The following is a 22,193-nucleotide window of genomic DNA, read 5'->3' as shown; positions in this document are numbered from 1 at the left end:
AGCTGCCCTTTGGTGGGAGCGATGGGGGCCGGGCCGGGGGGGTTAGAGGGCCGGCCCCAAGGCTCTTGGAGGCCCCTGGGTGTCCTGAAGGGAGGGCTGGCTGGTCTGCCCACGCTTGGGGACCTGGGCGACACCCTGTGAGCAGAGGGCTATGTGCCTTTACATCCCAGTGGTGGGGCTATTCCTCTGTGTTTGGGAGCAGGGCAGGCTGGCTGGTGCTGATCGCTTATTGGTCGAATGGACCAGGGGCGTGGTTTCCGGAACCAGGAGGCGGGCCCAGGCCCACAGCTGAGCCAGGTTAAGTCAAGGAGGGGGCGGGGCCAGGTGAGCAGCTGGAGGCGGTCACGGGATCACGGGGTCGGGGCCAGGTGAACAGCCTGAAGTGGTGAGGTAAGCAGGAGAGAGGGTCGCGGGCAGGGACACGGGTGACCAGCAGAAGGGTCTGCCGGCGGCAGGGACCTAAAGAGGGGGCCCGGCGGCTTGGCCGGCCCCTTAGCTGACCTGCGGGAAGCGGTCAAGGGAAGAGTGGGTTGGGGCCGGTGTCAAAAGCTGGAGGTGGTCCAGTGGGGAAGGCCCTGGGGCCCGGTGAAGGTGCCCCAGGAGCGCAAAGTGATTTTCTCGGACTTGACACAGCTCTCTCCCCGTTGTCAAAGGCTCACCGTAACCCTAAAACTAAGCCTATCCCTCAACCTAACCCTCACCAGTGGCTAAGGCCCTGGGGCCCTGTGAAACCTGGACGAGGGTCTCAAGTGCCCACAAAAGCCTCACCTGCCTGAGCTTCAGACTGGATGCCAGCAAGAGGGACCCTTGTCCTCAGGGCTGGGCGTTCCATTCGAAGGGGGCAGAAAGCAGGCCCCCGGGGCCGTTCCACCAGACCAGTCAGAACCTCCGGAGGGGCCGGGGAGGTGCCCCCAGAGTGGAAAGTGATAATTTCTCGGACTTGACACAGCTCTCTCCCGGTTTTCAAAGCCCATAGGCAGGGCTCTGGGCGTCCCAGGACACTCTGCTCTGAGCTGCCCTTTGGTGGGAGCGATGGGGGCCGGGGCGGGGGGGTTAGAGGGCCGGCCCCGAGGCTCATGGAGGCCCCTGGGTGTCCTGAAGGGATGGCTGGCTGGTCTGCCCACGCTTAGGGACCTGGGAGGCACCCTGTGAGCAGAGGGCTATGTGCCTTTACATCCCAGTGGTGGGGCTATTCCTCTCTGTTTGGGAGCATGGCAGGCTGGCTGGTCCTGATCGCTTATTGGTCGAATGGACCAGGGGCGTGGTTTCTGGAACCAGGAGGCGGGCCCAGGCCCACAGCTGAGCCAGGTCAAGTCAAGGAGGGGGCGGGGCCAGGTGAGCAGCTGGAGGCGGTCACGGGATCACGGGGGCGGGGCCAGGTGAACAGCCTGAAGTGGTGAGGTAAGCAGGAGAGAGGGTCGCGGGCAGGGACACGGGTGACCAGCAGGCGGGTCTGCCAGCGGCAGGGACCTAAAGAGGGGGCCCGGCGGCTTGGCCGGCCACTTAGCTGACCTGTGGGAAGCGGTCAAGGGAAGAGTGGGTTGGGGCCGGTGTCAAAAGCTGGAGGTGGTCCAGTGGTGAAGGCCCTGGGGCCCGGTGAAGGTGCTCCAGGAGCGCAAAGTGATTTCCTCGGACTTGACACAGCTCTCTCCCCGTTGTCAAAGGCTAAACCTAACCCTAAAACTAATCCTATCACTCAACCTAACCCTCACCAGTGGCTAAGGCCCTGGGGCCCTGTGAAACCTGGACGAGGGTCTCAAGTACCCACAAAAGCCTCACCTGCCTGAGCTTCAGACTGGATGCCAGCAAGAGGGACCCTTGTCCTCAGGGCAGGGCGTTCCAGAGGAATGGGGCGGAAAGCAGGCCCCCGGGGCCGGGCCACCAGACCAGTCAGAACCTCCGGAGGGGCCGGGGAGGTGCCCCCGGAGTGGAAAATGATAATTTCTCGGACTTGACACAGCACTCTCCCGGTTGTCAAAGCCCATAGGCAGGGCTCTGGGCGTCCCAGGACACTCTGCTCTGAGCTGCCCTTTGGTGGGAGCGATGGGGGCCGGGGCCGGGGGGTTAGAGGGCCGACCCCGAGGCTCATGGAGGCCCCTGGGTGTCCTGAAGGGAGGGCTGGCTGGTCTGCCCAAGCTTGGGGACCTGGGAGGCACCCTGTGAGCAGAGGGCTATGTGCCTTTACATCCCAGTGGTGGGGCTATTCCTCTGTGTTTGGGAGCAGGGCAGGCTGGCTGGTGCTGATCGCTTATTGGTCGAATGGACCAGGGGCGTGGTTTCCGGAACCAGGAGGCGGGCCCAGGCCCACAGCTGAGCCAGGTAAAGTCAAGGAGGGGGCGGGGCCAGGTGAGCAGCTGGAGGCGGTCACGGGATCACGGGGTCGGGGCCAGGTGAACAGCCTGAAGTGGTGAGGTAAGCAGGAGAGAGGGTCGCGGGCAGGGACACGGGTGACCAGCAGAAGGGTCTGCCGGCGGCAGGGACCTAAAGAGGGGGCCCGGCGGCTTGGCCGGCCCCTTAGCTGACCTGCGGGAAGCGGTCAAGGGAAGAGTGGGTTGGGGCCGGTGTCAAAAGCTGGAGGTGGTCCAGTGGGGAAGGCCCTGGGGCCCGGTGAAGGTGCCCCAGGAGCGCAAAGTGATTTTCTCGGACTTGACACAGCTCTCTCCCCGTTGTCAAAGGCTCACCGTAACCCTAAAACTAAGCCTATCCCTCAACCTAACCCTCACCAGTGGCTAAGGCCCTGGGGCCCTGTGAAACCTGGACGAGGGTCTCAAGTGCCCACAAAAGTCTCACCTGCCTGAGCTTCAGACTGGATGCCAGCAAGAGGGACCCTTGTCCTCAGGGCTGGGCATTCCATTCGAAGGGTGCAGAAAGCAGGCCCCCGGGGCCGTGCCACCAGACCAGTCAGAACCTCCGGAGGGGCCGGGGAGGTGCCCCCAGAGTGGAAAGTGATAATTTCTCGGACTTGACACAGCTCACTCCCGGTTTTCAAAGCCCATAGGCAGGGCTCTGGGCGTCCCAGGACACTCTGCTCTGAGCTGCCCTTTGGTGGGAGCGATGGGGGCCGGGGCGGGGGGGTTAGAGGGCCGGCCCCGAGGCTCATGGAGGCCCCTGGGTGTCCTGAAGGGATGGCTGGCTGGTCTGCCCACGCTTGGGGACCTGGGAGGCACCCTGTGAGCAGAGGGCTATGTGCCTTTACATCCCAGTGGTGGGGCTATTCCTCTGTGTTTGGGAGCATGGCAGGCTGGCTGGTGCTGATCGCTTATTGGTCGAATGGACCAGGGGCGTGGTTTCTGGAACCAGGAGGCGGGCCCAGGCCCACAGCTGAGCCAGGTCAAGTCAAGGAGGGGGCGGGGCCAGGTGAGCAGCTGGAGGCGGTCTCGGGATCCCGGGGGCGGGGCCAGGTGAACAGCCTGAAGTGGTGAGGTAAGCAGGAGAGAGGGTCGCGGGCAGGGACACGGGTGACCAGCAGGCGGGTCTGCCAGCGGCAGGGACCTAAAGAGGGGGCCCGGCGGCTTGGCCGGCCACTTCGCTGACCTGTGGGAAGCGGTCAAGGGAAGAGTGGGTTGGGGCCGGTGTCAAAAGCTGGAGGTGGTCCAGTGGTGAAGGCCCTGGGGCCCGGTGAAGGTGCTCCAGGAGCGCAAAGTGATTTCCTCGGACTTGACACAGCTCTCTCCCCGTTGTCAAAGGCTAAACCTAACCCTAAAACTAATCCTATCACTCAACCTAACCCTCACCAGTGGCTAAGGCCCTGGGGCCCTGTGAAACCTGGACGAGGGTCTCAAGTACCCACAAAAGCCTCACTTGCCTGAGCTTCAGACTGGATGCCAGCAAGAGGGACCCTTGTCCTCAGGGCAGGGCGTTCCAGAGGAATGGGGCGAAAAGCAGGCCCCCGGGGCCGGGCCACCAGACCAGTCAGAACCTCCGGAGGGGCCGGGGAGGTGCCCCCAGAGTGGAAAATGATAATTTCTCAGACTTGACACAGCTCTCTCCCGGTTGTCAAAGCCCATAGGCAGGGCTCTGGGCGTCCCAGGACACTCTGCTCTGAGCTGCCCTTTGGTGGGAGCGATGGGGGCCGGGGCCGGGGGGTTAGAGGGCCGACCCTGAGGCTCATGGAGGCCCCTGGGTGTCCTGAAGGGAGGGCTGGCTGGTCTGCCCAAGCTTGGGGACCTGGGAGGCACCCTGTGAGCAGAGGGCTATGTGCCTTTACATCCCAGTGGTGGGGGCTATTCCTCTGTGTTTGGGAGCAGGGCAGACTGGCTGGTGCTGCTCGCTCATTGGTCGAATGGACCAGGGTCGTGGTTTCCGGAACCAGGAGGCGGGCCCAGGCCCACAGCTGAGCCAGGTCAAGTCAAGGCGGGGGCGGGGCCAGGTGAGCAGCTGGAGGCGGTCACGGGATCAAGGGGGCGGGGCCAGGTGAACAGCCTGAAGTGGTGAGGTAAGCAGGAGAGAGGGTCGCGGGCAGGGACACGGGTGACCAGCAGGCGGGTCTGCCGGCGGCAGGGACCTAAAGAGGGGGCCCGGCGGCTTGGCCGGCCCCTTAGCTGACCTGCGGGAAGCGGTCAAGGGAAGAGTGGGTTGGGGCCGGTGTCAAAAGCTGGAGGAGGTCCAGTGGGGAAGGCCCTGGGGCCCGGTGAAGGTGCCCCAGGAGCGCAAAGTGATTTTCTCGGACTTGACGCAGCTCTCTCCCCGTTGTCAAAGGCTCACCCTAAACCTAAAACTAAGCCTATACCTCAACCTAACCCTCACCAGTGGCTCAGGCCCTGGGGCCCTGTGAAACCTGGACGAGGGTCTCAAGTGCCCACAAAAGCCTCACCTGCCTGAGCTTCAGACTGGATGCCAGCAAGAGGGACCCTTGTCCTCAGGGCAGGGCGTTCCAGGCGAATGGGGCGGAAAGCAGGCCCCCGGGGCCGGGCCACCAGACCAGTCAGAACCTCCGGAGGGGCCGGGGAGGTGCCCCCAGAGTGGAAAGTGATAATTTCTCGGACTTGACACAGCTCTCTCCCGGTTGTCAAAGCCCATAGGCAGGGCTCTGGGCGTCCCAGGACACTCTCCTCTCAGCTGCCCTTTGGTGGGAGCGATAGGGGCCGGGGCGGGGGGGTTAGAGGGCCGGCCCCGAGGCTCATGGAGGACCCTGGGTGTCCTGAAGGGATGGCTGGCTGGTCTGCCCACGCTTGGGGACCTGGGAGGCACCCTGTGAGCAGAGGGCTATGTGCCTTTACATCCCAGTGGTGGGGGCTATTCCTCTGTGTTTGGGAGCAGGTCAGACTGGCTGGTGCTGCTCGCTCATTGGTCGAATGGACCAGGGGCGTGGTTTCCGGAACCAGGAGGCGGGCCCAGGCCCACAGCTGAGCCAGGTCAAGTCAAGGCGGGGGCGGGGCCAGGTGAGCAGCTGGAGGCGGTCACTGGATCAAGGGGGCGGGGCCAGGTGAACAGCCTGAAGTGGTTAGGTAAGCAGGAGAGAGGGTCGCGGGCAGGGACATGGGTGACCAGCAGGCGGGTCTGCCGGCGGCAGGGACCTAAAGAGGGGGGCCGGCGGCTTGGCCGGCCCCTTAGCTGACCTGCGGGAAGCGGTCAAGGGAAGAGTGGGTTGGGGCCGGTGTCAAAAGCTGGAGGAGGTCCAGTGGGGAAGGCCCTGGGGCCCGGTGAAGGTGCCCCAGGAGCGCAAAGTGATTTTCTCGGACTTGACGCAGCTCTCTCCCCGTTGTCAAAGGCTCACCGTAAACCTAAAACTAAGCCTATACCTCAACCTAACCCTCACCAGTGGCTCAGGCTCTGGGGCCCTGTGAAACCTGGACGAGGGTCTCAAGTGCCCACAAAAGCCTCACCTGCCTGAGCTTCAGACTGGATGCCAGCAAGAGGGACCCTTGTCCTCAGGGCAGGGCGTTCCAGGCGAATGGGGCGGAAAGCAGGCCCCCGGGGCCGGGCCACCAGACCAGTCAGAACCTCCGGAGGGGCCGGGGAGGTGCCCCCAGAGTGGAAAGTGATAATTTCTCGGACTTGACACAGCTCTCTCCCGGTTGTCAAAGCCCATAGGCAGGGCTCTGGGCGTCCCAGGACACTCTCCTCTCAGCTGCCCTTTGGTGGGAGCGATAGGGGCCGGGGCGGGGGGGTTAGAGGGCCGGCCCCGAGGCTCATGGAGGACCCTGGGTGTCCTGAAGGGATGGCTGGCTGGTCTGCCCACGCTTGGGGACCTGGGAGGCACCCTGTGAGCAGAGGGCTATGTGCCTTTACATCCCAGTGGTGGGGGCTATTCCTCTGTGTTTGGGAGCAGGTCAGACTGGCTGGTGCTGCTCGCTCATTGGTCGAATGGACCAGGGGCGTGGTTTCCGGAACCAGGAGGCGGGCCCAGGCCCACAGCTGAGCCAGGTCAAGTCAAGGCGGGGGCGGGGCCAGGTGAGCAGCTGGAGGCGGTCACTGGATCAAGGGGGCGGGGCCAGGTGAACAGCCTGAAGTGGTTAGGTAAGCAGGAGAGAGGGTCGCGGGCAGGGACATGGGTGACCAGCAGGCGGGTCTGCCGGCGGCAGGGACCTAAAGAGGGGGGCCGGCGGCTTGGCCGGCCCCTTAGCTGACCTGCGGGAAGCGGTCAAGGGAAGAGTGGGTTGGGGCCGGTGTCAAAAGCTGGAGGAGGTCCAGTGGGGAAGGCCCTGGGGCCCGGTGAAGGTGCCCCAGGAGCGCAAAGTGATTTTCTCGGACTTGACGCAGCTCTCTCCCCGTTGTCAAAGGCTCACCGTAAACCTAAAACTAAGCCTATACCTCAACCTAACCCTCACCAGTGGCTCAGGCCCTGGGGCCCTGTGAAACCTGGACGAGGGTCTCAAGTGCCCACAAAAGCCTCACCTGCCTGAGCTTCAGACTGGATGCCAGCAAGAGGGACCCTTGTCCTCAGGGCAGGGCGTTCCAGGCGAATGGGGCGGAAAGCAGGCCCCCGGGGCCGGGCCACCAGACCAGTCAGAACCTCCGGAGGGGCCGGGGAGGTGCCCCCAGAGTGGAAAGTGATAATTTCTCGGACTTGACACAGCTCTCTCCCGGTTGTCAAAGCCCATAGGCAGGGCTCTGGGCGTCCCAGGACACTCTCCTCTCAGCTGCCCTTTGGTGGGAGCGATGGGGGCCGGGGCGGGGGGGTTAGAGGGCCGGCCCCGAGGCTCTTGGAGGCCCGTGGGTGTCCTGAAGGGAGGGCTGGCTGGTCTGCCCACGCTTGGGGACCTGGGAGACACCCTGTGAGCAGAGGGCTATGTGCCTTTACATCCCAGTGGTGGGGCTATTCCTCTGTGTTTGGGAGCAGGGCAGGCTGGCTGGTGCTGATCGCTTATTGGTCGAATGGACCAGGGGCGTGGTTTCCGGAACCAGGAGTCGGGCCCAGGCCCACAGCTGAGCCAGGTCAAGTCAAGGAGGGGGCGGGGCCAGGTGAGCAGCTGGAGGCGGTCACGGGATCACGGGGTCGGGGCCAGGTGAACAGCCTGAAGTGGTTAGGTAAGCAGGAGAGAGGGTCGCGGGCAGGGACACGGGTGACCAGCAGGCGGGTCTGCCGGCGGCAGGGACCTAAAGAGGGGGCCCGGCGGCTTGGCCGGCCCCTTAGCTGACCTGCGGGAAGCGGTCAAGGGAAGAGTGGGTTGGGGCCGGTGTCAAAAGCTGGAGGAGGTCCAGTGGGGAAGGCCCTGGGGCCCGGTGAAGGTGCCCCAGGAGCGCAAAGTGATTTTCTCGGACTTGACACAGCTCTCTCCCCGTTGTCAAAGGCTATCCCTTACCCTAAAACTAAGCCTATCCCTCAACCTAACCCTCACCAGTGGCTAAGGCCCTGGGGCCCTGTGAAACCTGGACGATTGTCTCAAGTGCCCACAAAAGCCTCACCTGCCTGAGCTTCAGACTGGATTCCAGCAAGAGGGACCCTTGTCCTCAGGGCAGGGCGTTCCAGGCGAATGGGGCGGAAAGCAGGCCCCCGCGGCTGGGCCACTAGACCAGTCAGAACCTCCGGAGGGGCTGGGGAGGTGCCCCCAGAGTGGAAAGTGATAATTTCTCGGACTTGACACAGCTCTCTCCCGGTTGTCAAAGCCCATAGGCAGGGCTCTGGGCGTCCCAGGACACTCTGCTCTGAGCTGCCCTTTGGGGGCCGGGCCGGGGGGGTTAGAGGGCCGGCCCCGAGGCTCTTGGAGGCCCCTGGGTGTCCTGAAGGGAGGGCTGGCTGGTCTGCCCACGCTTGGGGACCTGGGAGACACCCTGTGAGCAGAGGGCTATGTGCCTTTACATCCCAGTGGTGGGGCTATTCCTCTGTGTTTGGGAGCAGGGCAGGCTGGCTGGTGCTGATCGCTTATTGGTCGAATGGACCAGGGGCGTGGTTTCCGGAACCAGGAGTCGGGCCCAGGCCCACAGCTGAGCCAGGTCAAGTCAAGGAGGGGGCGGGGCCAGGTGAGCAGCTGGAGGCGGTCACGGGATCACGGGGTCGGGGCCAGGTGAACAGCCTGAAGTGGTTAGGTAAGCAGGAGAGAGGGTCGCGGGCAGGGACACGGGTGACCAGCAGGCGGGTCTGCCGGCGGCAGGGACCTAAAGAGGGGGCCCGGCGGCTTGGCCGGCCCCTTAGCTGACCTGCGGGAAGCGGTCAAGAGAAGAGTGGGTTGGGGCCGGTGTCAAAAGCTGGAGGAGGTCCAGTGGGGAAGGCCCTGGGGCCCGGTGAAGGTGCCCCAGGAGCGCAAAGTGATTTTCTCGGACTTGACACAGCTCTCTCCCCGTTGTCAAAGGCTATCCCTTACCCTAAAACTAAGCCTATCCCTCAACCGAACCCTCACCAGTGGCTAAGGCCCTGGGGCCCTGTGAAACCTGGACGATTGTCTCAAGTGCCCAGAAAAGCCTCACCTGCCTGAGCTTCAGACTGGATTCCAGCAAGAGGGACCCTTGTCCTCAGGGCAGGGCGTTCCAGGCGAATGGGGCGGAAAGCAGGCCCCCGCGGCTGGGCCACTAGACCAGTCAGAACCTCCGGAGGGGCCGGGGAGGTGCCCCCAGACTGGAAAGTGATAATTTCTCGGACTTGACACAGCTCTCTCCCGGTTGTCAAAGCCCATAGGCAGGGCTCTGGGCGTCCCAGGACACTCTGCTCTGAGCTGCCCTTTGGGGGCCGGGCCGGGGGGGTTAGAGGGCCGGCCCCGAGGCTCTTGGAGGCCCCTGGGTGTCCTGAAGGGAGGGCTGGCTGGTCTGCCCACGCTTGGGGACCTGGGAGACACCCTGTGAGCAGAGGGCTATGTGCCTTTACATCCCAGTGGTGGGGCTATTCCTCTGTGTTTGGGAGCAGGGCAGGCTGGCTGGTGCTGATCGCTTATTGGTCGAATGGACCAGGGGCGTGGTTTCCGGAACCAGGAGTCGGGCCCAGGCCCACAGCTGAGCCAGGTCAAGTCAAGGAGGGGGCGGGGCCAGGTGAGCAGCTGGAGGCGGTCACGGGATCACGGGGTCGGGGCCAGGTGAACAGCCTGAAGTGGTTAGGTAAGCAGGAGAGAGGGTCGCGGGCAGGGACACGGGTGACCAGCAGGCGGGTCTGCCGGCGGCAGGGACCTAAAGAGGGGGCCCGGCGGCTTGGCCGGCCCCTTAGCTGACCTGCGGGAAGCGGTCAAGGGAAGAGTGGGTTGGGGCCGGTGTCAAAAGCTGGAGGAGGTCCAGTGGGGAAGGCCCTGGGGCCCGGTGAAGGTGCCCCAGGAGCGCAAAGTGATTTTCTCGGACTTGACACAGCTCTCTCCCCGTTGTCAAAGGCTATCCCTTACCCTAAAACTAAGCCTATCCCTCAACCTAACCCTCACCAGTGGCTAAGGCCCTGGGGCCCTGTGAAACCTGGACGATTGTCTCAAGTGCCCAGAAAAGCCTCACCTGCCTGAGCTTCAGACTGGATTCCAGCAAGAGGGACCCTTGTCCTCAGGGCAGGGCGTTCCAGGCGAATGGGGCGGAAAGCAGGCCCCCGCGGCTGGGCCACTAGACCAGTCAGAACCTCCGGAGGGGCCGGGGAGGTGCCCCCAGACTGGAAAGTGATAATTTCTCGGACTTGACACAGCTCTCTCCCGGTTGTCAAAGCCCATAGGCAGGGCTCTGGGCGTCCCAGGACACTCTGCTCTGAGCTGCCCTTTGGGGGCCGGGCCGGGGGGGTTAGAGGGCCGGCCCCGAGGCTCTTGGAGGCCCCTGGGTGTCCTGAAGGGAGGGCTGGCTGGTCTGCCCACGCTTGGGGACCTGGGAGACACCCTGTGAGCAGAGGGCTATGTGCCTTTACATCCCAGTGGTGGGGCTATTCCTCTGTGTTTGGGAGCAGGGCAGGCTGGCTGGTGCTGATCGCTTATTGGTCGAATGGACCAGGGGCGTGGTTTCCGGAACCAGGAGTCGGGCCCAGGCCCACAGCTGAGCCAGGTCAAGTCAAGGAGGGGGCGGGGCCAGGTGAGCAGCTGGAGGCGGTCACGGGATCACGGGGTCGGGGCCAGGTGAACAGCCTGAAGTGGTGAGGTAAGCAGGAGAGAGGGTCGCGGGCAGGGACACGGGTGACCAGCAGGCGGGTCTGCCGGCGGCAGGGACCTAAAGAGGGGGCCCGGCGGCTTGGCCGGCCCCTTAGCTGACCTGCGGGAAGCGGTCAAGGGAAGAGTGGGTTGGGGCCAGTGTCAAAAGCTGGAGGTGGTCCAGTGGGGAAGGCCCTGGGGCCCGGTGAAGGTGCCCCAGGAGCGCAAAGTGATTTTCTCGGACTTGACACAGCTCTCTCCCGGTTGTCAAAGGCTCACCGTAACCCTAAAACTAAGCCTATCCCTCAACCTAACCCTCACCAGTGGCTAAGGCCTTGGGGCCCTGTGAAATCTGGACGAGGGTCTCAAGTGCCCACAAAAGCCTCACCTGCCTGAGCTTCAGACTGGATGCCAGCAAGAGGGACCCTTGTCCTCAGGGCAGGGTGTTCCAGGCGAATGGGGCGGAAAGCAGGCCCCCGGGGCCGGGCCACCAGACCAGTCAGAACCTCCGGAGGGGCCGGGGAGGTGCCCCCAGAGTGGAAAGTGATGATTTCTCGGACTTGACACAGCTCTCTCCCAGTTGTCAAAGCCCATAGGCAGGGCTCTGGGCGTCCCAGGACACTCTGCTCTGAGCTGCCCTTTGGTGGGAGCGATGGGGGCCGGGGCGGGGGGGTTAGAGGGCCGGCCCCGAGGCTCCTGGAGGACCCTGGGTGTCCTGAAGGGAGGGCTGGCTGGTCTGCCCACGCTTGGGGACCTGGGAGGCACCCTGTGAGCAGAGGGCTATGTGCCTTTACATCCCAGTCAGTGGTGGGGGCTATTCCTCTGTGTTTGGGAGCAGGGCAGACTGGCTGGTGCTGCTCGCTCATTGGTCGAATGGACCAGGGTCGTGGTTTCCGGAACCAGGAGGCGGGCCCAGGCCCACAGCTGAGCCAGGTCAAGTCAAGGCGGGGGCGGGGCCAGGTGAGCAGCTGGAGGCGGTCACTGGATCAAGGGGGCGGGGCCAGGTGAACAGCCTGAAGTGGTTAGGTAAGCAGGAGAGAGGGTCGCGGGCAGGGACACGGGTGACCAGCAGGCGGGTCTGCCGGCGGCAGGGACCTAAAGAGGGGGCCCGGCGGCTTGGCCGGCCCCTTAGCTGACCTGCGGGAAGCGGTCAAGGGAAGAGTGGGTTGGGGCCGGTGTCAAAAGCTGGAGGAGGTCCAGTGGGGAAGGCCCTGGGGCCTGGTGAAGGTGCCCCAGGAGCGCAAAGTGATTTTCTCGGACTTGACACAGCTCTCTCCCCGTTGTCAAAGGCTCACCCTAAACCTAAAACTAAGCCTATACCTCAACCTAACCCTCACCAGTGGCTCAGGCCCTGGGGCCCTGTGAAACCTGGAGGAGGGTCTCAAGTGCCCACAAAAGCCTCACCTGCCAGAGCTTCAGACTGGATGCCAGCAAGAGGGACCCTTGTCCTCAGGGCAGGGCGTTCCAGGCGAATGGGGCGGAAAGCAGGCCCCCGGGGCCGGGCCACCAGACCAGTCAGAACCTCCGGAGGGGCCGGGGAGGTGCCCCCTAGTGGAAAGTGATAATTTCTCGGACTTGACACAGCTCTCTCCCGGTTGTCAAAGCCCATAGGCAGGGCTCTGGGCATCCCAGGACACTCGGCTCTGAGCTGCCCTTTGGTGGGAGCGATGTGGGTCGGGGCGGGGGGGTTAGAGGGCCGGCCCCGAGGCTCATGGAGGACCCTGGGTGTCCTGAAGGGAGGGCTGGCTGGTCTGCCCACGCTTGGGGACCTGGGAGGCACCCTGTGAGCAGAGGGATATGTGCCTTTACATCCCAGTGGTGGGGGCTATTCCTCTGTGTTTGGGAGCAGGTCAGACTGGCTGGTGCTGCTCGCTCATTGGTCGAATGGACCAGGGGCGTGGTTTCCGGAACCAGGAGGCGGGCCCAGGCCCACAGCCGAGCCAGGTCAAGTCAAGGCGGGGGCGGGGCCAGGTGAGCAGCTGGAGGCGGTCACTGGATCAAGGGGGCGGGGCCAGGTGAACAGCCTGAAGTGGTTAGGTAAGCAGGAGAGAGGGTCGCGGGCAGGGACATGGGTGACCAGCAGGCGGGTCTGCCGGCGGCAGGGACCTAAAGAGGGGGCCCGGCGGCTTGGCCGGCCCCTTAGCTGACCTGCGGGAAGCGGTCAAGGGAAGAGTGGGTTGGGGCCGGTGTCAAAAGCTGGAGGAGGTCCAGTGGGGAAGGCCCTGGGGCCCGGTGAAGGTGCCCCAGGAGCGCAAAGTGATTTTCTCGGACTTGACGCAGCTCTCTCCCCGTTGTCAAAGGCTCACCCTAAACCTAAAACTAAGCCTATACCTCAACCTAACCCTCACCAGTGTCTCAGGCCCTGGGGCCCTGTGAAACCTGGACGAGGGTCTCAAGTGCCCACAAAAGCCTCACCTGCCTGAGCTTCAGACTGGATGCCAGCAAGAGGGACCCTTGTCCTCAGGGCAGGGCGTTCCAGGCGAATGGGGCGGAAAGCAGGCCCCAGGGGCCGGGCCACCAGACCAGTCAGAACCTCCGGAGGGGCCGGGGAGGTGCCCCCAGAGTGGAAAGTGATAATTTCTCGGACTTGACACAGCTCTCTCCCGGTTGTCAAAGCCCATAGGCAGGGCTCTGGGCGTCCCAGGACACTCTCCTCTCAGCTGCCCTTTGGTGGGAGCGATAGGGTCCGGGGCGGGGGGGTTAGAGGGCCGGCCCCGAGGCTCATGGAGGACCCTGGGTGTCCTGAAGGGATGGCTGGCTGGTCTGCCCACGCTTGGGGACCTGGGAGGCACCCTGTGAGCAGAGGGCTATGTGCCTTTACATCCCAGTGGTGGGGGCTATTCCTCTGTGTTTGGGAGCAGGGCAGACTGGCTGGTGCTGTTCGCTCATTGGTCGAATGGACCAGGGGCGTGGTTTCCGGAACCAGGAGGCGGGCCCAGGCCCACAGCTGAGCCAGGTCAAGTCAAGGCGGGGGCGGGGCCAGGTGAGCAGCTGGAGGCGGTCACGGGATCAAGGGGGCGGGGCCAGGTGAACAGCCTGAAGTGGTTAGGTAAGCAGGAGAGAGGGTCGCGGGCAGGGACACGGGTGACCAGCAGGCGGGTCTGCCGGCGGCAGGGACCTAAAGAGGGGGCCCGGCGGCTTGGCCGGCCCCTTAGCTGACCTGCGGGAAGCGGTCAAGGGAAGAGTGGGTTGGGGCCGGTGTCAAAAGCTGGAGGAGGTCCAGTGGGGAAGGCCCTGGGGCCCGGTGAAGGTGCCCCAGGAGCGCAAAGTGATTTTCTCGGACTTGACACAGCTCTCTCCCCGTTGTCAAAGGCTAACCCTAACCCTAAAACTAAGCCTATCCCTAAACCTAACCCTCACCAGTTGCTTAGGCCTTGGGGCCCTGTGAAACCTGGACGAGGGTCTCAAGTGCCCACAAAAGCCTCACCTGCCTGAGCTTCAGACTGGATGCCAGCAAGAGGGACCCTTGTCCTCAGGGCAGGGCGTTCCAGGCGAATGGGGCGGAAAACAGGCTCCCGGGGCCGTTCCACCAGACCAGTCAGAACCTCCGGAGGGGCCCGGGAGGTGCCCCCAGAGTGGAAAGTGATAATTTCTCGGACTTGACACAGCTCTCTCCCGGTTTTCAAAGCCCATAGGCAGGGCTCTGGGCGTCCCAGGACACTCGGCTCTGAGCTGCCCTTTGGTGGGAGCGATGTGGGCCGGGGCGGGGGGGTTAGAGGGCCGGCCCCGAGGCTCATGGAGGACCCTGGGTGTCCTGAAGGGAGGGCTGGCTGGTCTGCCCACGCTTGGGGACCTGGGAGGCACCCTGTGAGCAGAGGGATATGTGCCTTTACATCCCAGTGGTGGGGGCTATTCCTCTGTGTTTGGGAGCAGGTCAGACTGGCTGGTGCTGCTCGCTCATTGGTCGAATGGACCAGGGGCGTGGTTTCCGGAACCAGGAGGCGGGCCCAGGCCCACAGCTGAGCCAGGTCAAGTCAAGGCGGGGGCGGGGCCAGGTGAGCAGCTGGAGGCGGTCACTGGATCAAGGGGGCGGGGCCAGGTGAACAGCCTGAAGTGGTTAGGTAAGCAGGAGAGAGGGTCGCGGGCAGGGACATGGGTGACCAGCAGGCGGGTCTGCCGGCGGCAGGGACCTAAAGAGGGGGCCCGGCGGCTTGGCCGGCCCCTTAGCTGACCTGCGGGAAGCGGTCAAGGGAAGAGTGGTTTGGGGCCGGTGTCAAAAGCTGGAGGAGGTCCAGTGGGGAAGGCCCTGGGGCCCGGTGAAGGTGCCCCAGGAGCGCAAAGTGATTTTCTCGGACTTGACGCAGCTCTCTCCCCGTTGTCAAAGGCTCACCCTAAACCTAAAACTAAGCCTATACCTCAACCTAACCCTCACCAGTGGCTCAGGCCCTGGGGCCCTGTGAAACCTGGACGAGGGTCTCAAGTGCCCACAAAAGCCTCACCTGCCTGAGCTTCAGACTGGATGCCAGCAAGAGGGACCCTTGTCCTCAGGGCTGGGCGTTCCATTCGAAGGGGGCAGAAAGCAGGCCTCCGGGGCCGTTCCACCAGACCAGTCAGAACCTCCGGAGGGGCCGGGGAGGTGCCCCCAGAGTGGAAAGTGATAATTTCTCGGACTTGACACAGCTCTCTCCCGGTTTTCAAAGCCCATAGGCAGGGCTCTGGGCGTCCCAGGACACTCTGCTCTGAGCTGCCCTTTGGTGGGAGCAATGGGGGCCGGCGCGGGGTGGTTAGAGGGCCGGCCCCGAGGCTCATGGAGGCCCCTGGGTGTCCTGAAGGGATGGCTGGCTGGTCTGCCCAAGCTTGGGGACCTGGGAGGCACCCTGTGAGCAGAGGGCTATGTGCCTTTACATCCCAGTGGTGGGGCTATTCCTCTGTGTTTTGGAGCAGGGCAGGCTGGCTGGTGCTGATCGATTATCGGTCGAATGGACCAGGGGCGTGGTTTCTGGAACCAGGAGGCGGGCCCAGGCCCACAGCTGAGCCAGGTCAAGTCAAGGAGGGGGCGGGGCCAGGTGAGCAGCTGGAGGCGGTCACGGGATCACGGGGGCGGGGCCAGGTGAACAGCCTGAAGTGGTGAGGTAAGCAGGAGAGAGGGTCGCGGGCAGGGACACGGGTGACCAGCAGGCGGGTCTGCCAGCGGCAGGGACCTAAAGAGGGGGCCCGGCGGCTTGTCCGGCCACTTAGCTGACCTGTGGAAGCGGTCAAGGGAAGAGTGGGTTGGGGCCGGTGTCAAAAGCTGGAGGTGGTCCAGTGGGGAAGGCCCTGGGGCCCGGTGAAGGTGCCCCAGGAGCGCAAAGTGATTTTCTCAGACTTGACACAGCTCTCTCCCGGTTGTCAAAGGCTCACCGTAACCCTAAAACTAAGCCTATCCCTCAACCTAACCCTCACCAGTGGCTAAGGCCTTGGGGCCCTGTGAAATCTGGACGAGGGTCTCAAGTGCCCACAAAAGCCTCAACTGCCTGAGCTTCAGACTGGATGCCAGCAAGAGGGACCCTTGTCCTCAGGGCAGGGTGTTCCAGGCGAATGGGGCGGAAAGCAGGCCCCCGGGGCCGGGCCACCAGACCAGTCAGGACCTCCGGAGGGGCCGGGGAGGTGCCCCCAGAGTGGAAAGTGATGATTTCTCGGACTTGACACAGCTCTCTCCCAGTTGTCAAAGCCCATAGGCAGGGCTCTGGGCGTCCCAGGACACTCTGCTCTGAGCTGCCCTTTGGTGTGAGCGATGGGGGCCGGGGCGGGGGGGTTAGAGGGCCGGCCCCGAGGCTCCTGGAGGACCCTGGGTGTCCTGAAGGGATGGCTGGCTGGTCTGCCCACGCTTGGGGACCTGGGAGGCACCCTGTGAGCAGAGGGCTATGTGCCTTTACATCCCAGTCAGTGGTGGGGGCTATTCCTCTGTGTTTGGGAGCAGGGCAGACAGGCAGGTGCTGCTCGCTCATTGGTCGAATGGACCAGGGGCATGGTTTCCGGAACCAGGAGGCGGGCTTAGGCCCACAGCTGAGCCATTTAAAGTCAAGGCGGTGGCGGGGCCAGGTGAGCAGCTGGAGGCGGTAACGGGATCACGGAGGCGGGGCCAGGTGAACAGCCTGAAGTGGTGAGGTAAGCAGGAGAGAGGGTCGCGGGCAGGGACATGAGTGACCAGCAGGCGGGTCTGCCGGCGGCAGGGACCTAAAGAGGGGGCCCGGCGGCTTGGCCGGCCCCTTAGCTGACCTGCGGGAAGCGGTCAAGGGAAGAGTGGGTTGGGGCCGGTATCAAAAGCTGGAGGTGGTCCAGTGGGGAAGGCCCTGGGGCCCGGTGAAGGAGCCCCAGGAGCGCAAAATGATTTTCTCGGACTTGACACCGCTCTCTCCCCGTTGTCAAAGGCTAACCCTAACCCTAAAACTAAGCCTATCCTTAAACCTAACCCTCACCAGTTGCTAAGGCCTTGGGGCCCTGTGAAACCTGGACGAGGGTCTCAAGTGCCCACAAAAGCCTCACCTGCCTGAGCTTCAGACTGGATGCCAGCAAGAGGGACCCTTGTCCTCAGGGCAGGGCGTTCCAGGCGAATGGGGCGGAAAGCAGGCCCCCGGGGCCGTTCCACCAGACCAGTCAGAACCTCCGGAGGGGCCGGGGAGGTGCCCCCAGAGTGGAAAGTGATAATTTCTCGGACTTGACACAGCTCTCTCCCGGTTGTCAAAGCCCATAGGCAGGGCTCTGGGCGTCCCAGGACACTCTCCTCTCAGCTGCCCTTTGGTGGGAGCGATGGGGGCCGGGGCGGGGGGGGTTAGAGGGACGGCCCCGAGGCTCATGGAGGACCCTGGGTGTCCTGAAGGAAGGGCTGGCTGGTCTGCCCACGCTTGGGGACCTGGGAGGCACCCTGTGAGCAGAGGGATATGTGCCTTTACATCCCAGTGGTGGGGGCTATTCCTCTGTGTTTGGGAGCAGGTCAGACTGGCTGGTGCTGCTCGCTCATTGGTCGAATGGACCAGGGTCGTGGTTTCCGGAACCAGGAGGCGGGCCCAGGCCCACAGCTGAGCCAGGTCAAGTCAAGGCGGGGGCGGGGCCAGGTGAGCAGCTGGAGGCGGTCACTGGATCAAGGGGGCGGGGCCAGGTGAACAGCCTGAAGTGGTTAGGTAAGCAGGAGAGAGGGTCGCGGGCAGGGACACGGGTGACCAGCAGGCGGGTCTGCCGGCGGCAGGGACCTAAAGAGGGGGCCCGGCGGCTTGGCCGGCCCCTTAGCTGACCTGCGGGAAGCGGTCAAGGGAAGAGTGGGTTGGGGCCGGTGTCAAAAGCTGGAGGAGGTCCAGTGGGGAAGGCCCTGGGGCCTGGTGAAGGTGCCCCAGGAGCACAAAGTGATTTTCTCGGACTTGACACAGCTCTCTCCCCGTTGTCAAAGGCTCACCCTAAACCTAAAACTAAGCCTATACCTCAACCTAACCCTCACCAGTGGCTCAGGCCCTGGGGCCCTGTGAAACCTGGACGAGGGTCTCAAGTGCCCACAAAAGCCTCACCTGCCTGAGCTTCAGACTGGATGCCAGCAAGAGGGACCCTTGTCCTCAGGGCAGGGCGTTCCAGGCGAATGGGGCGGAAAGCAGGCCCCCGGGGCCGGGCCACCAGACCAGTCAGAACCTCCGGAGGGGCCGGGGAGGTGCCCCCTAGTGGAAAGTGATAATTTCTCGGACTTGACACAGCTCTCTCCCGGTTGTCAAAGCCCATAGGCAGGGCTCTGGGCGTCCCAGGACACTCTCCTCTCAGCTGCCCTTTGGTGGGAGCGATGGGGGCCGGGCGGGGGGGTTAGAGGGCCGGCCCTGAGGCTCATGGAGGACCCTGGGTGTCCTGAAGGGATGGCTGGCTGGTCTGCCCACCCTTGGGGACCTGGGAGGCACCCTGTGAGCAGAGGGCTATGTGCCTTTACATCCCAGTGGTGGGGGCTATTCCTCTGTGTTTGGGAGCAGGTCAGACTGGCTGGTGCTGCTCGCTCATTGGTCGAATGGACCAGGGGCGTGGTTTCCGGAACCAGGAGGCGGGCCCAGGCCCACAGCTGAGCCAGGTCAAGTCAAGGCGGGGGCGGGGACAGGTGAGCAGCTGGAGGCGGTCACGGGATCAAAGGGGGGGGGGCCAGGTGAACAGCCTGAAGTGGTGAGGTAAGCAGGAGAGAGGGTCGCGGGCAGGGACACGGGTGACCAGCAGGCGGGTCTGCCCGCGGCAGGGACCTAAAGAGGGGGCCCGGCGGCTTGGCCGGCCCCTTAGCTGACCTGCGGGAAGCGGTCAAGGGAAGAGTGGGTTGGGGCCGGTGTCAAAAGCTGGAGGTGGTCCAGTGGGGAAGGCCCTGGGGCCCGGTGAAGGTGCCCCAGGAGCGCAAAGTGATTTTCTCGGACTTGACACAGCTCTCTCCCCGTTGTCAAAGGCTCACCGTAACCCTAAAACTAAGCCTATCCCTCAACCTAACCCTCACCAGTGGCTAATGCCCTGGGGCCCTGTGAAACCTGGACGAGGGTCTCAAGTGCCCACAAAAGCCTCACCTGCCTGAGCTTCAGACTGGATGCCAGCAAGAGGGACCCTTGTCCTCAGGGCTGGGCGGTCCATTCGAATGGGGTAGAAAGCAGGCCCCCGGGGCCGTTCCACCAGACCAGTCAGAACCTCCGGAGGGGCCGGGGAGGTGCCCCCAGAGTGGAAAGTGATAATTTCTCGGACTTGACACAGCTCTCTCCAGGTTTTCAAAGCCCATAGGCAGGGCTCTGGGCGTCCCAGGACACTCTGCTCTGAGCTGCCCTTTGGTGGGAGCGATGGGGGCCGGCGCGGGGGGGTTAGAGGGCCGGCCCCGAGGCTCTTGGAGGCCCCTGGGTGTGCTGAAGGGAGGGCTGGCTGGTCTGCGCACGCTTGGGGACCTGGGAGGCACCCTGTGAGCAGAGGGCTATGTGTCTTTACATCCCAGTGGTGGGGGCTATTCCTCTGTGTTTGGGAGCAGGGCAGACTGGCTGGTGCTGCTCGCTCATTGGTCGAATGGACCAGGGGCGTGGTTTCCGGAACCAGGAGGCGGGCCCAGGCCCACAGCTGAGCCTGTAAAGTCAAGGAGGGGGCGGGGCCAGGTGAGCAGCTGGAGGCGGTCACGGGATCAAAGGGGGGGGGGCCAGGTGAACAGCCTGAAGTGGTGAGGTAAGCAGGAGAGAGGGTCGCGGGCAGGGACACGGGTGACCAGCAGGCGGGTCTGCCCGCGGCAGGGACCTAAAGAGGGGGCCCGGCGGCTTGGCCGGCCCCTTAGCTGACCTGCGGGAAGCGGTCAAGGGAAGAGTGGGTTGGGGCCGGTGTCAAAAGCTGGAGGTGGTCCAGTGGGGAAGGCCCTGGGGCCCGGTGAAGGTGCCCCAGGAGCGCAAAGTGATTTTCTCGGACTTGACACAGCTCTCTCCCCGTTGTCAAAGGCTCACCGTAACCCTAAAACTAAGCCTATCCCTCAACCTAACCCTCACCAGTGGCTAATGCCCTGGGGCCCTGTGAAACCTGGACGAGGGTCTCAAGTGCCCACAAAAGCCTCACCTGCCTGAGCTTCAGACTGGATGCCAGCAAGAGGGACCCTTGTCCTCAGGGCAGGGCGTTCCAGGCGAATGGGGCAGAAAGCAGGCCCCCGGGGCCGGGCCACCAGACCACTCAGTACCTCCGGAGGTGCCGGGGAGGTGCCCCTAGAGTGGAAAGTGATGATTTCTCGGACTTGACACAGCTCTCTCCCGGTTTTCAAAGCCCATAGGCAGGGCTCTGGGCGTCCCAGGACAATCTGCTGTGAGCTGCCCTTTGGTGGGAGCGATGGGGGCCGGGGCGGGGGGGTTAGAGGGCCGGCCCCGAGGCTCATGGAGGCCCCTGGGTGTCCTGAAGGGAGGGCTGGCTGGTCTGCCCACGCTTGGGGACCTGGGAGGCACCCTGTGAGCAGAGGGCTATGTGCCTTTACATCCCAGTGGTGGGGGCTATTCCTCTGTGTTTGGGAGCAGGTCAGACTGGCTGGTGCTGCTCGCTCATTGGTCGAATGGACCAGGGGCGTGGTTTCCGGAACGAGGAGGCGGGCCCAGGCCCACAGATGAGCCAGGTCAAGTCAAGGCGGGGGCGGGGCCAGGTGAGCAGCTGGAGGCGGTCACTGGATCAAGGGGGCGGGGCCAGGTGAACAGCCTGAAGTGGTGAGGTAAGCAGGAGAGAGGGTCGCGGGCAGGGACACGGGTGACCAGCAGGCGGGTCTGCCGGCGGCAGGGACCTAAAGAGGGGGTCCGGCGGCTTGGCCGGCCCCTTAGCTGACCTGCGGGAAGGGGTCAAGGGAAGAGTGGGTTGGGGCCGGTGTCAAAAGCTGGAGGTGGTCCAGTGGGGAAGGCCCTGGGGCCCGGTGAAGGTGCCCCAGGAGCGCAAAATGATTTTCTCGGACTTGACACAGCTCTCTCCCCGTTGTCAAAGCTTATCCCTTACCCTAAAACTAAGCCTATCCCTCAACCTAACCCTCACCAGTGGCTAAGGCCCTGGGGCCCTGTGAAACCTGGACGATTGTCTCAAGTGCCCACAAAAGCCTCACCTGCCTGAGCTTCAGACTGGATTCCAGCAAGAGGGACCCTTGTCCTCAGGGCAGGGCGTTCCAGGCGAATGGGGCGGAAAGCAGGCCCCAGCGGCCGGGCCACTAGACCAGTCAGAACCTCCGGAGAGGCCGGGGAGGTGCCCCCAGAGTGGAAAGTGATAATTTCTCGGACTGGACACAGCTCTCTCCCGGTTGTCAAAGCCCATAGGCAGGGCTCTGGGCATCCCAGGACACTCTGCTCTGAGCTGCCCTTTGGTGGGAGCGATGGGGGCCGGGCCGGGGGGGTTAGAGGGCCGGCCCCGAGGCTCTTGGAGGCCCCTGGGTGTGCTGAAGGGAGGGCTGGCTGGTCTGCCCACGCTTGGGGACCTGGGAGGCACCCTGTGAGCAGAGGGCTATGTGCCTTTACATCCCAGTGGTGGGGCTATTCCTCTGTGTTTGGGAGCAGGGCAGGCTGGCTGGTGCTGATCGCTTATTGGTCGAATGGACCAGGGGCGTGGTTTCCGGAACCAGGAGGCGGGCCCAGGCCCACAGCTGAGCCAGGTCAAGTCAAGGAGGGGGCGGGGCCAGGTGAGCAGCTGGAGGCGGTCACGGGATCACGGGGTCGGGGCCAGTTGAACAGCCTGAAGTGGTGAGGTAAGCAGGAGAGAGGGTCGCGGGCAGGGACACGGGTGACCAGCAGAAGGGTCTGCCGGCGGCAGGGCCCTAAAGAGGGGCCCGGCGGCTTGGCCGGCCCCTTAGCTGACCTGCGGGAAGCGGTCAAGGGAAGAGTGGGTTGGGGCCGGTGTCAAAAGCTGGAGGTGGTCCAGTGGGGAAGGCCCTGGGGCCCGGTGAAGGTGCCCCAGGAGCGCAAAGTGATTTTCTCGGACTTGACACAGCTCTCTCCCGGTTGTCAAAGGCTCACCGTAACCCTAAAACTAAGCCTATCCCTCAACCTAACCCTCACCAGTGGCTAAGGCCTTGGGGCCCTGTGAAATCTGGACGAGGGTCTCAAGTGCCCACAAAAGCCTCACCTGCCTGAGCTTCAGACTGGATGCCAGCAAGAGGGACCCTTGTCCTCAGGGCAGGGCGTTCCAGGCGAATGGGGCGGAAAGCAGGCCCCCGAGGCCGGGCCACTAGACCAGTCAGAACCTCCGGAGGGGCCGGGGAGGTGCCCCCAGAGTGGAAAGTGATAATTTCTCGGACTTGACACAGCTCTCTCCCGGTTGTCAAAGCCCATAGGCAGG

Source organism: Pipistrellus hanaki (genome assembly GCF_964339955.1).
Source record: "Pipistrellus hanaki genome assembly, contig: scaffold_24, whole genome shotgun sequence".
NCBI classification, from domain to species: domain Eukaryota; kingdom Metazoa; phylum Chordata; class Mammalia; order Chiroptera; family Vespertilionidae; genus Pipistrellus; species Pipistrellus hanaki.
The sequence above is the reverse complement of the archived record's forward strand: the minus strand, read 5'-3'. Positions refer to the sequence as shown.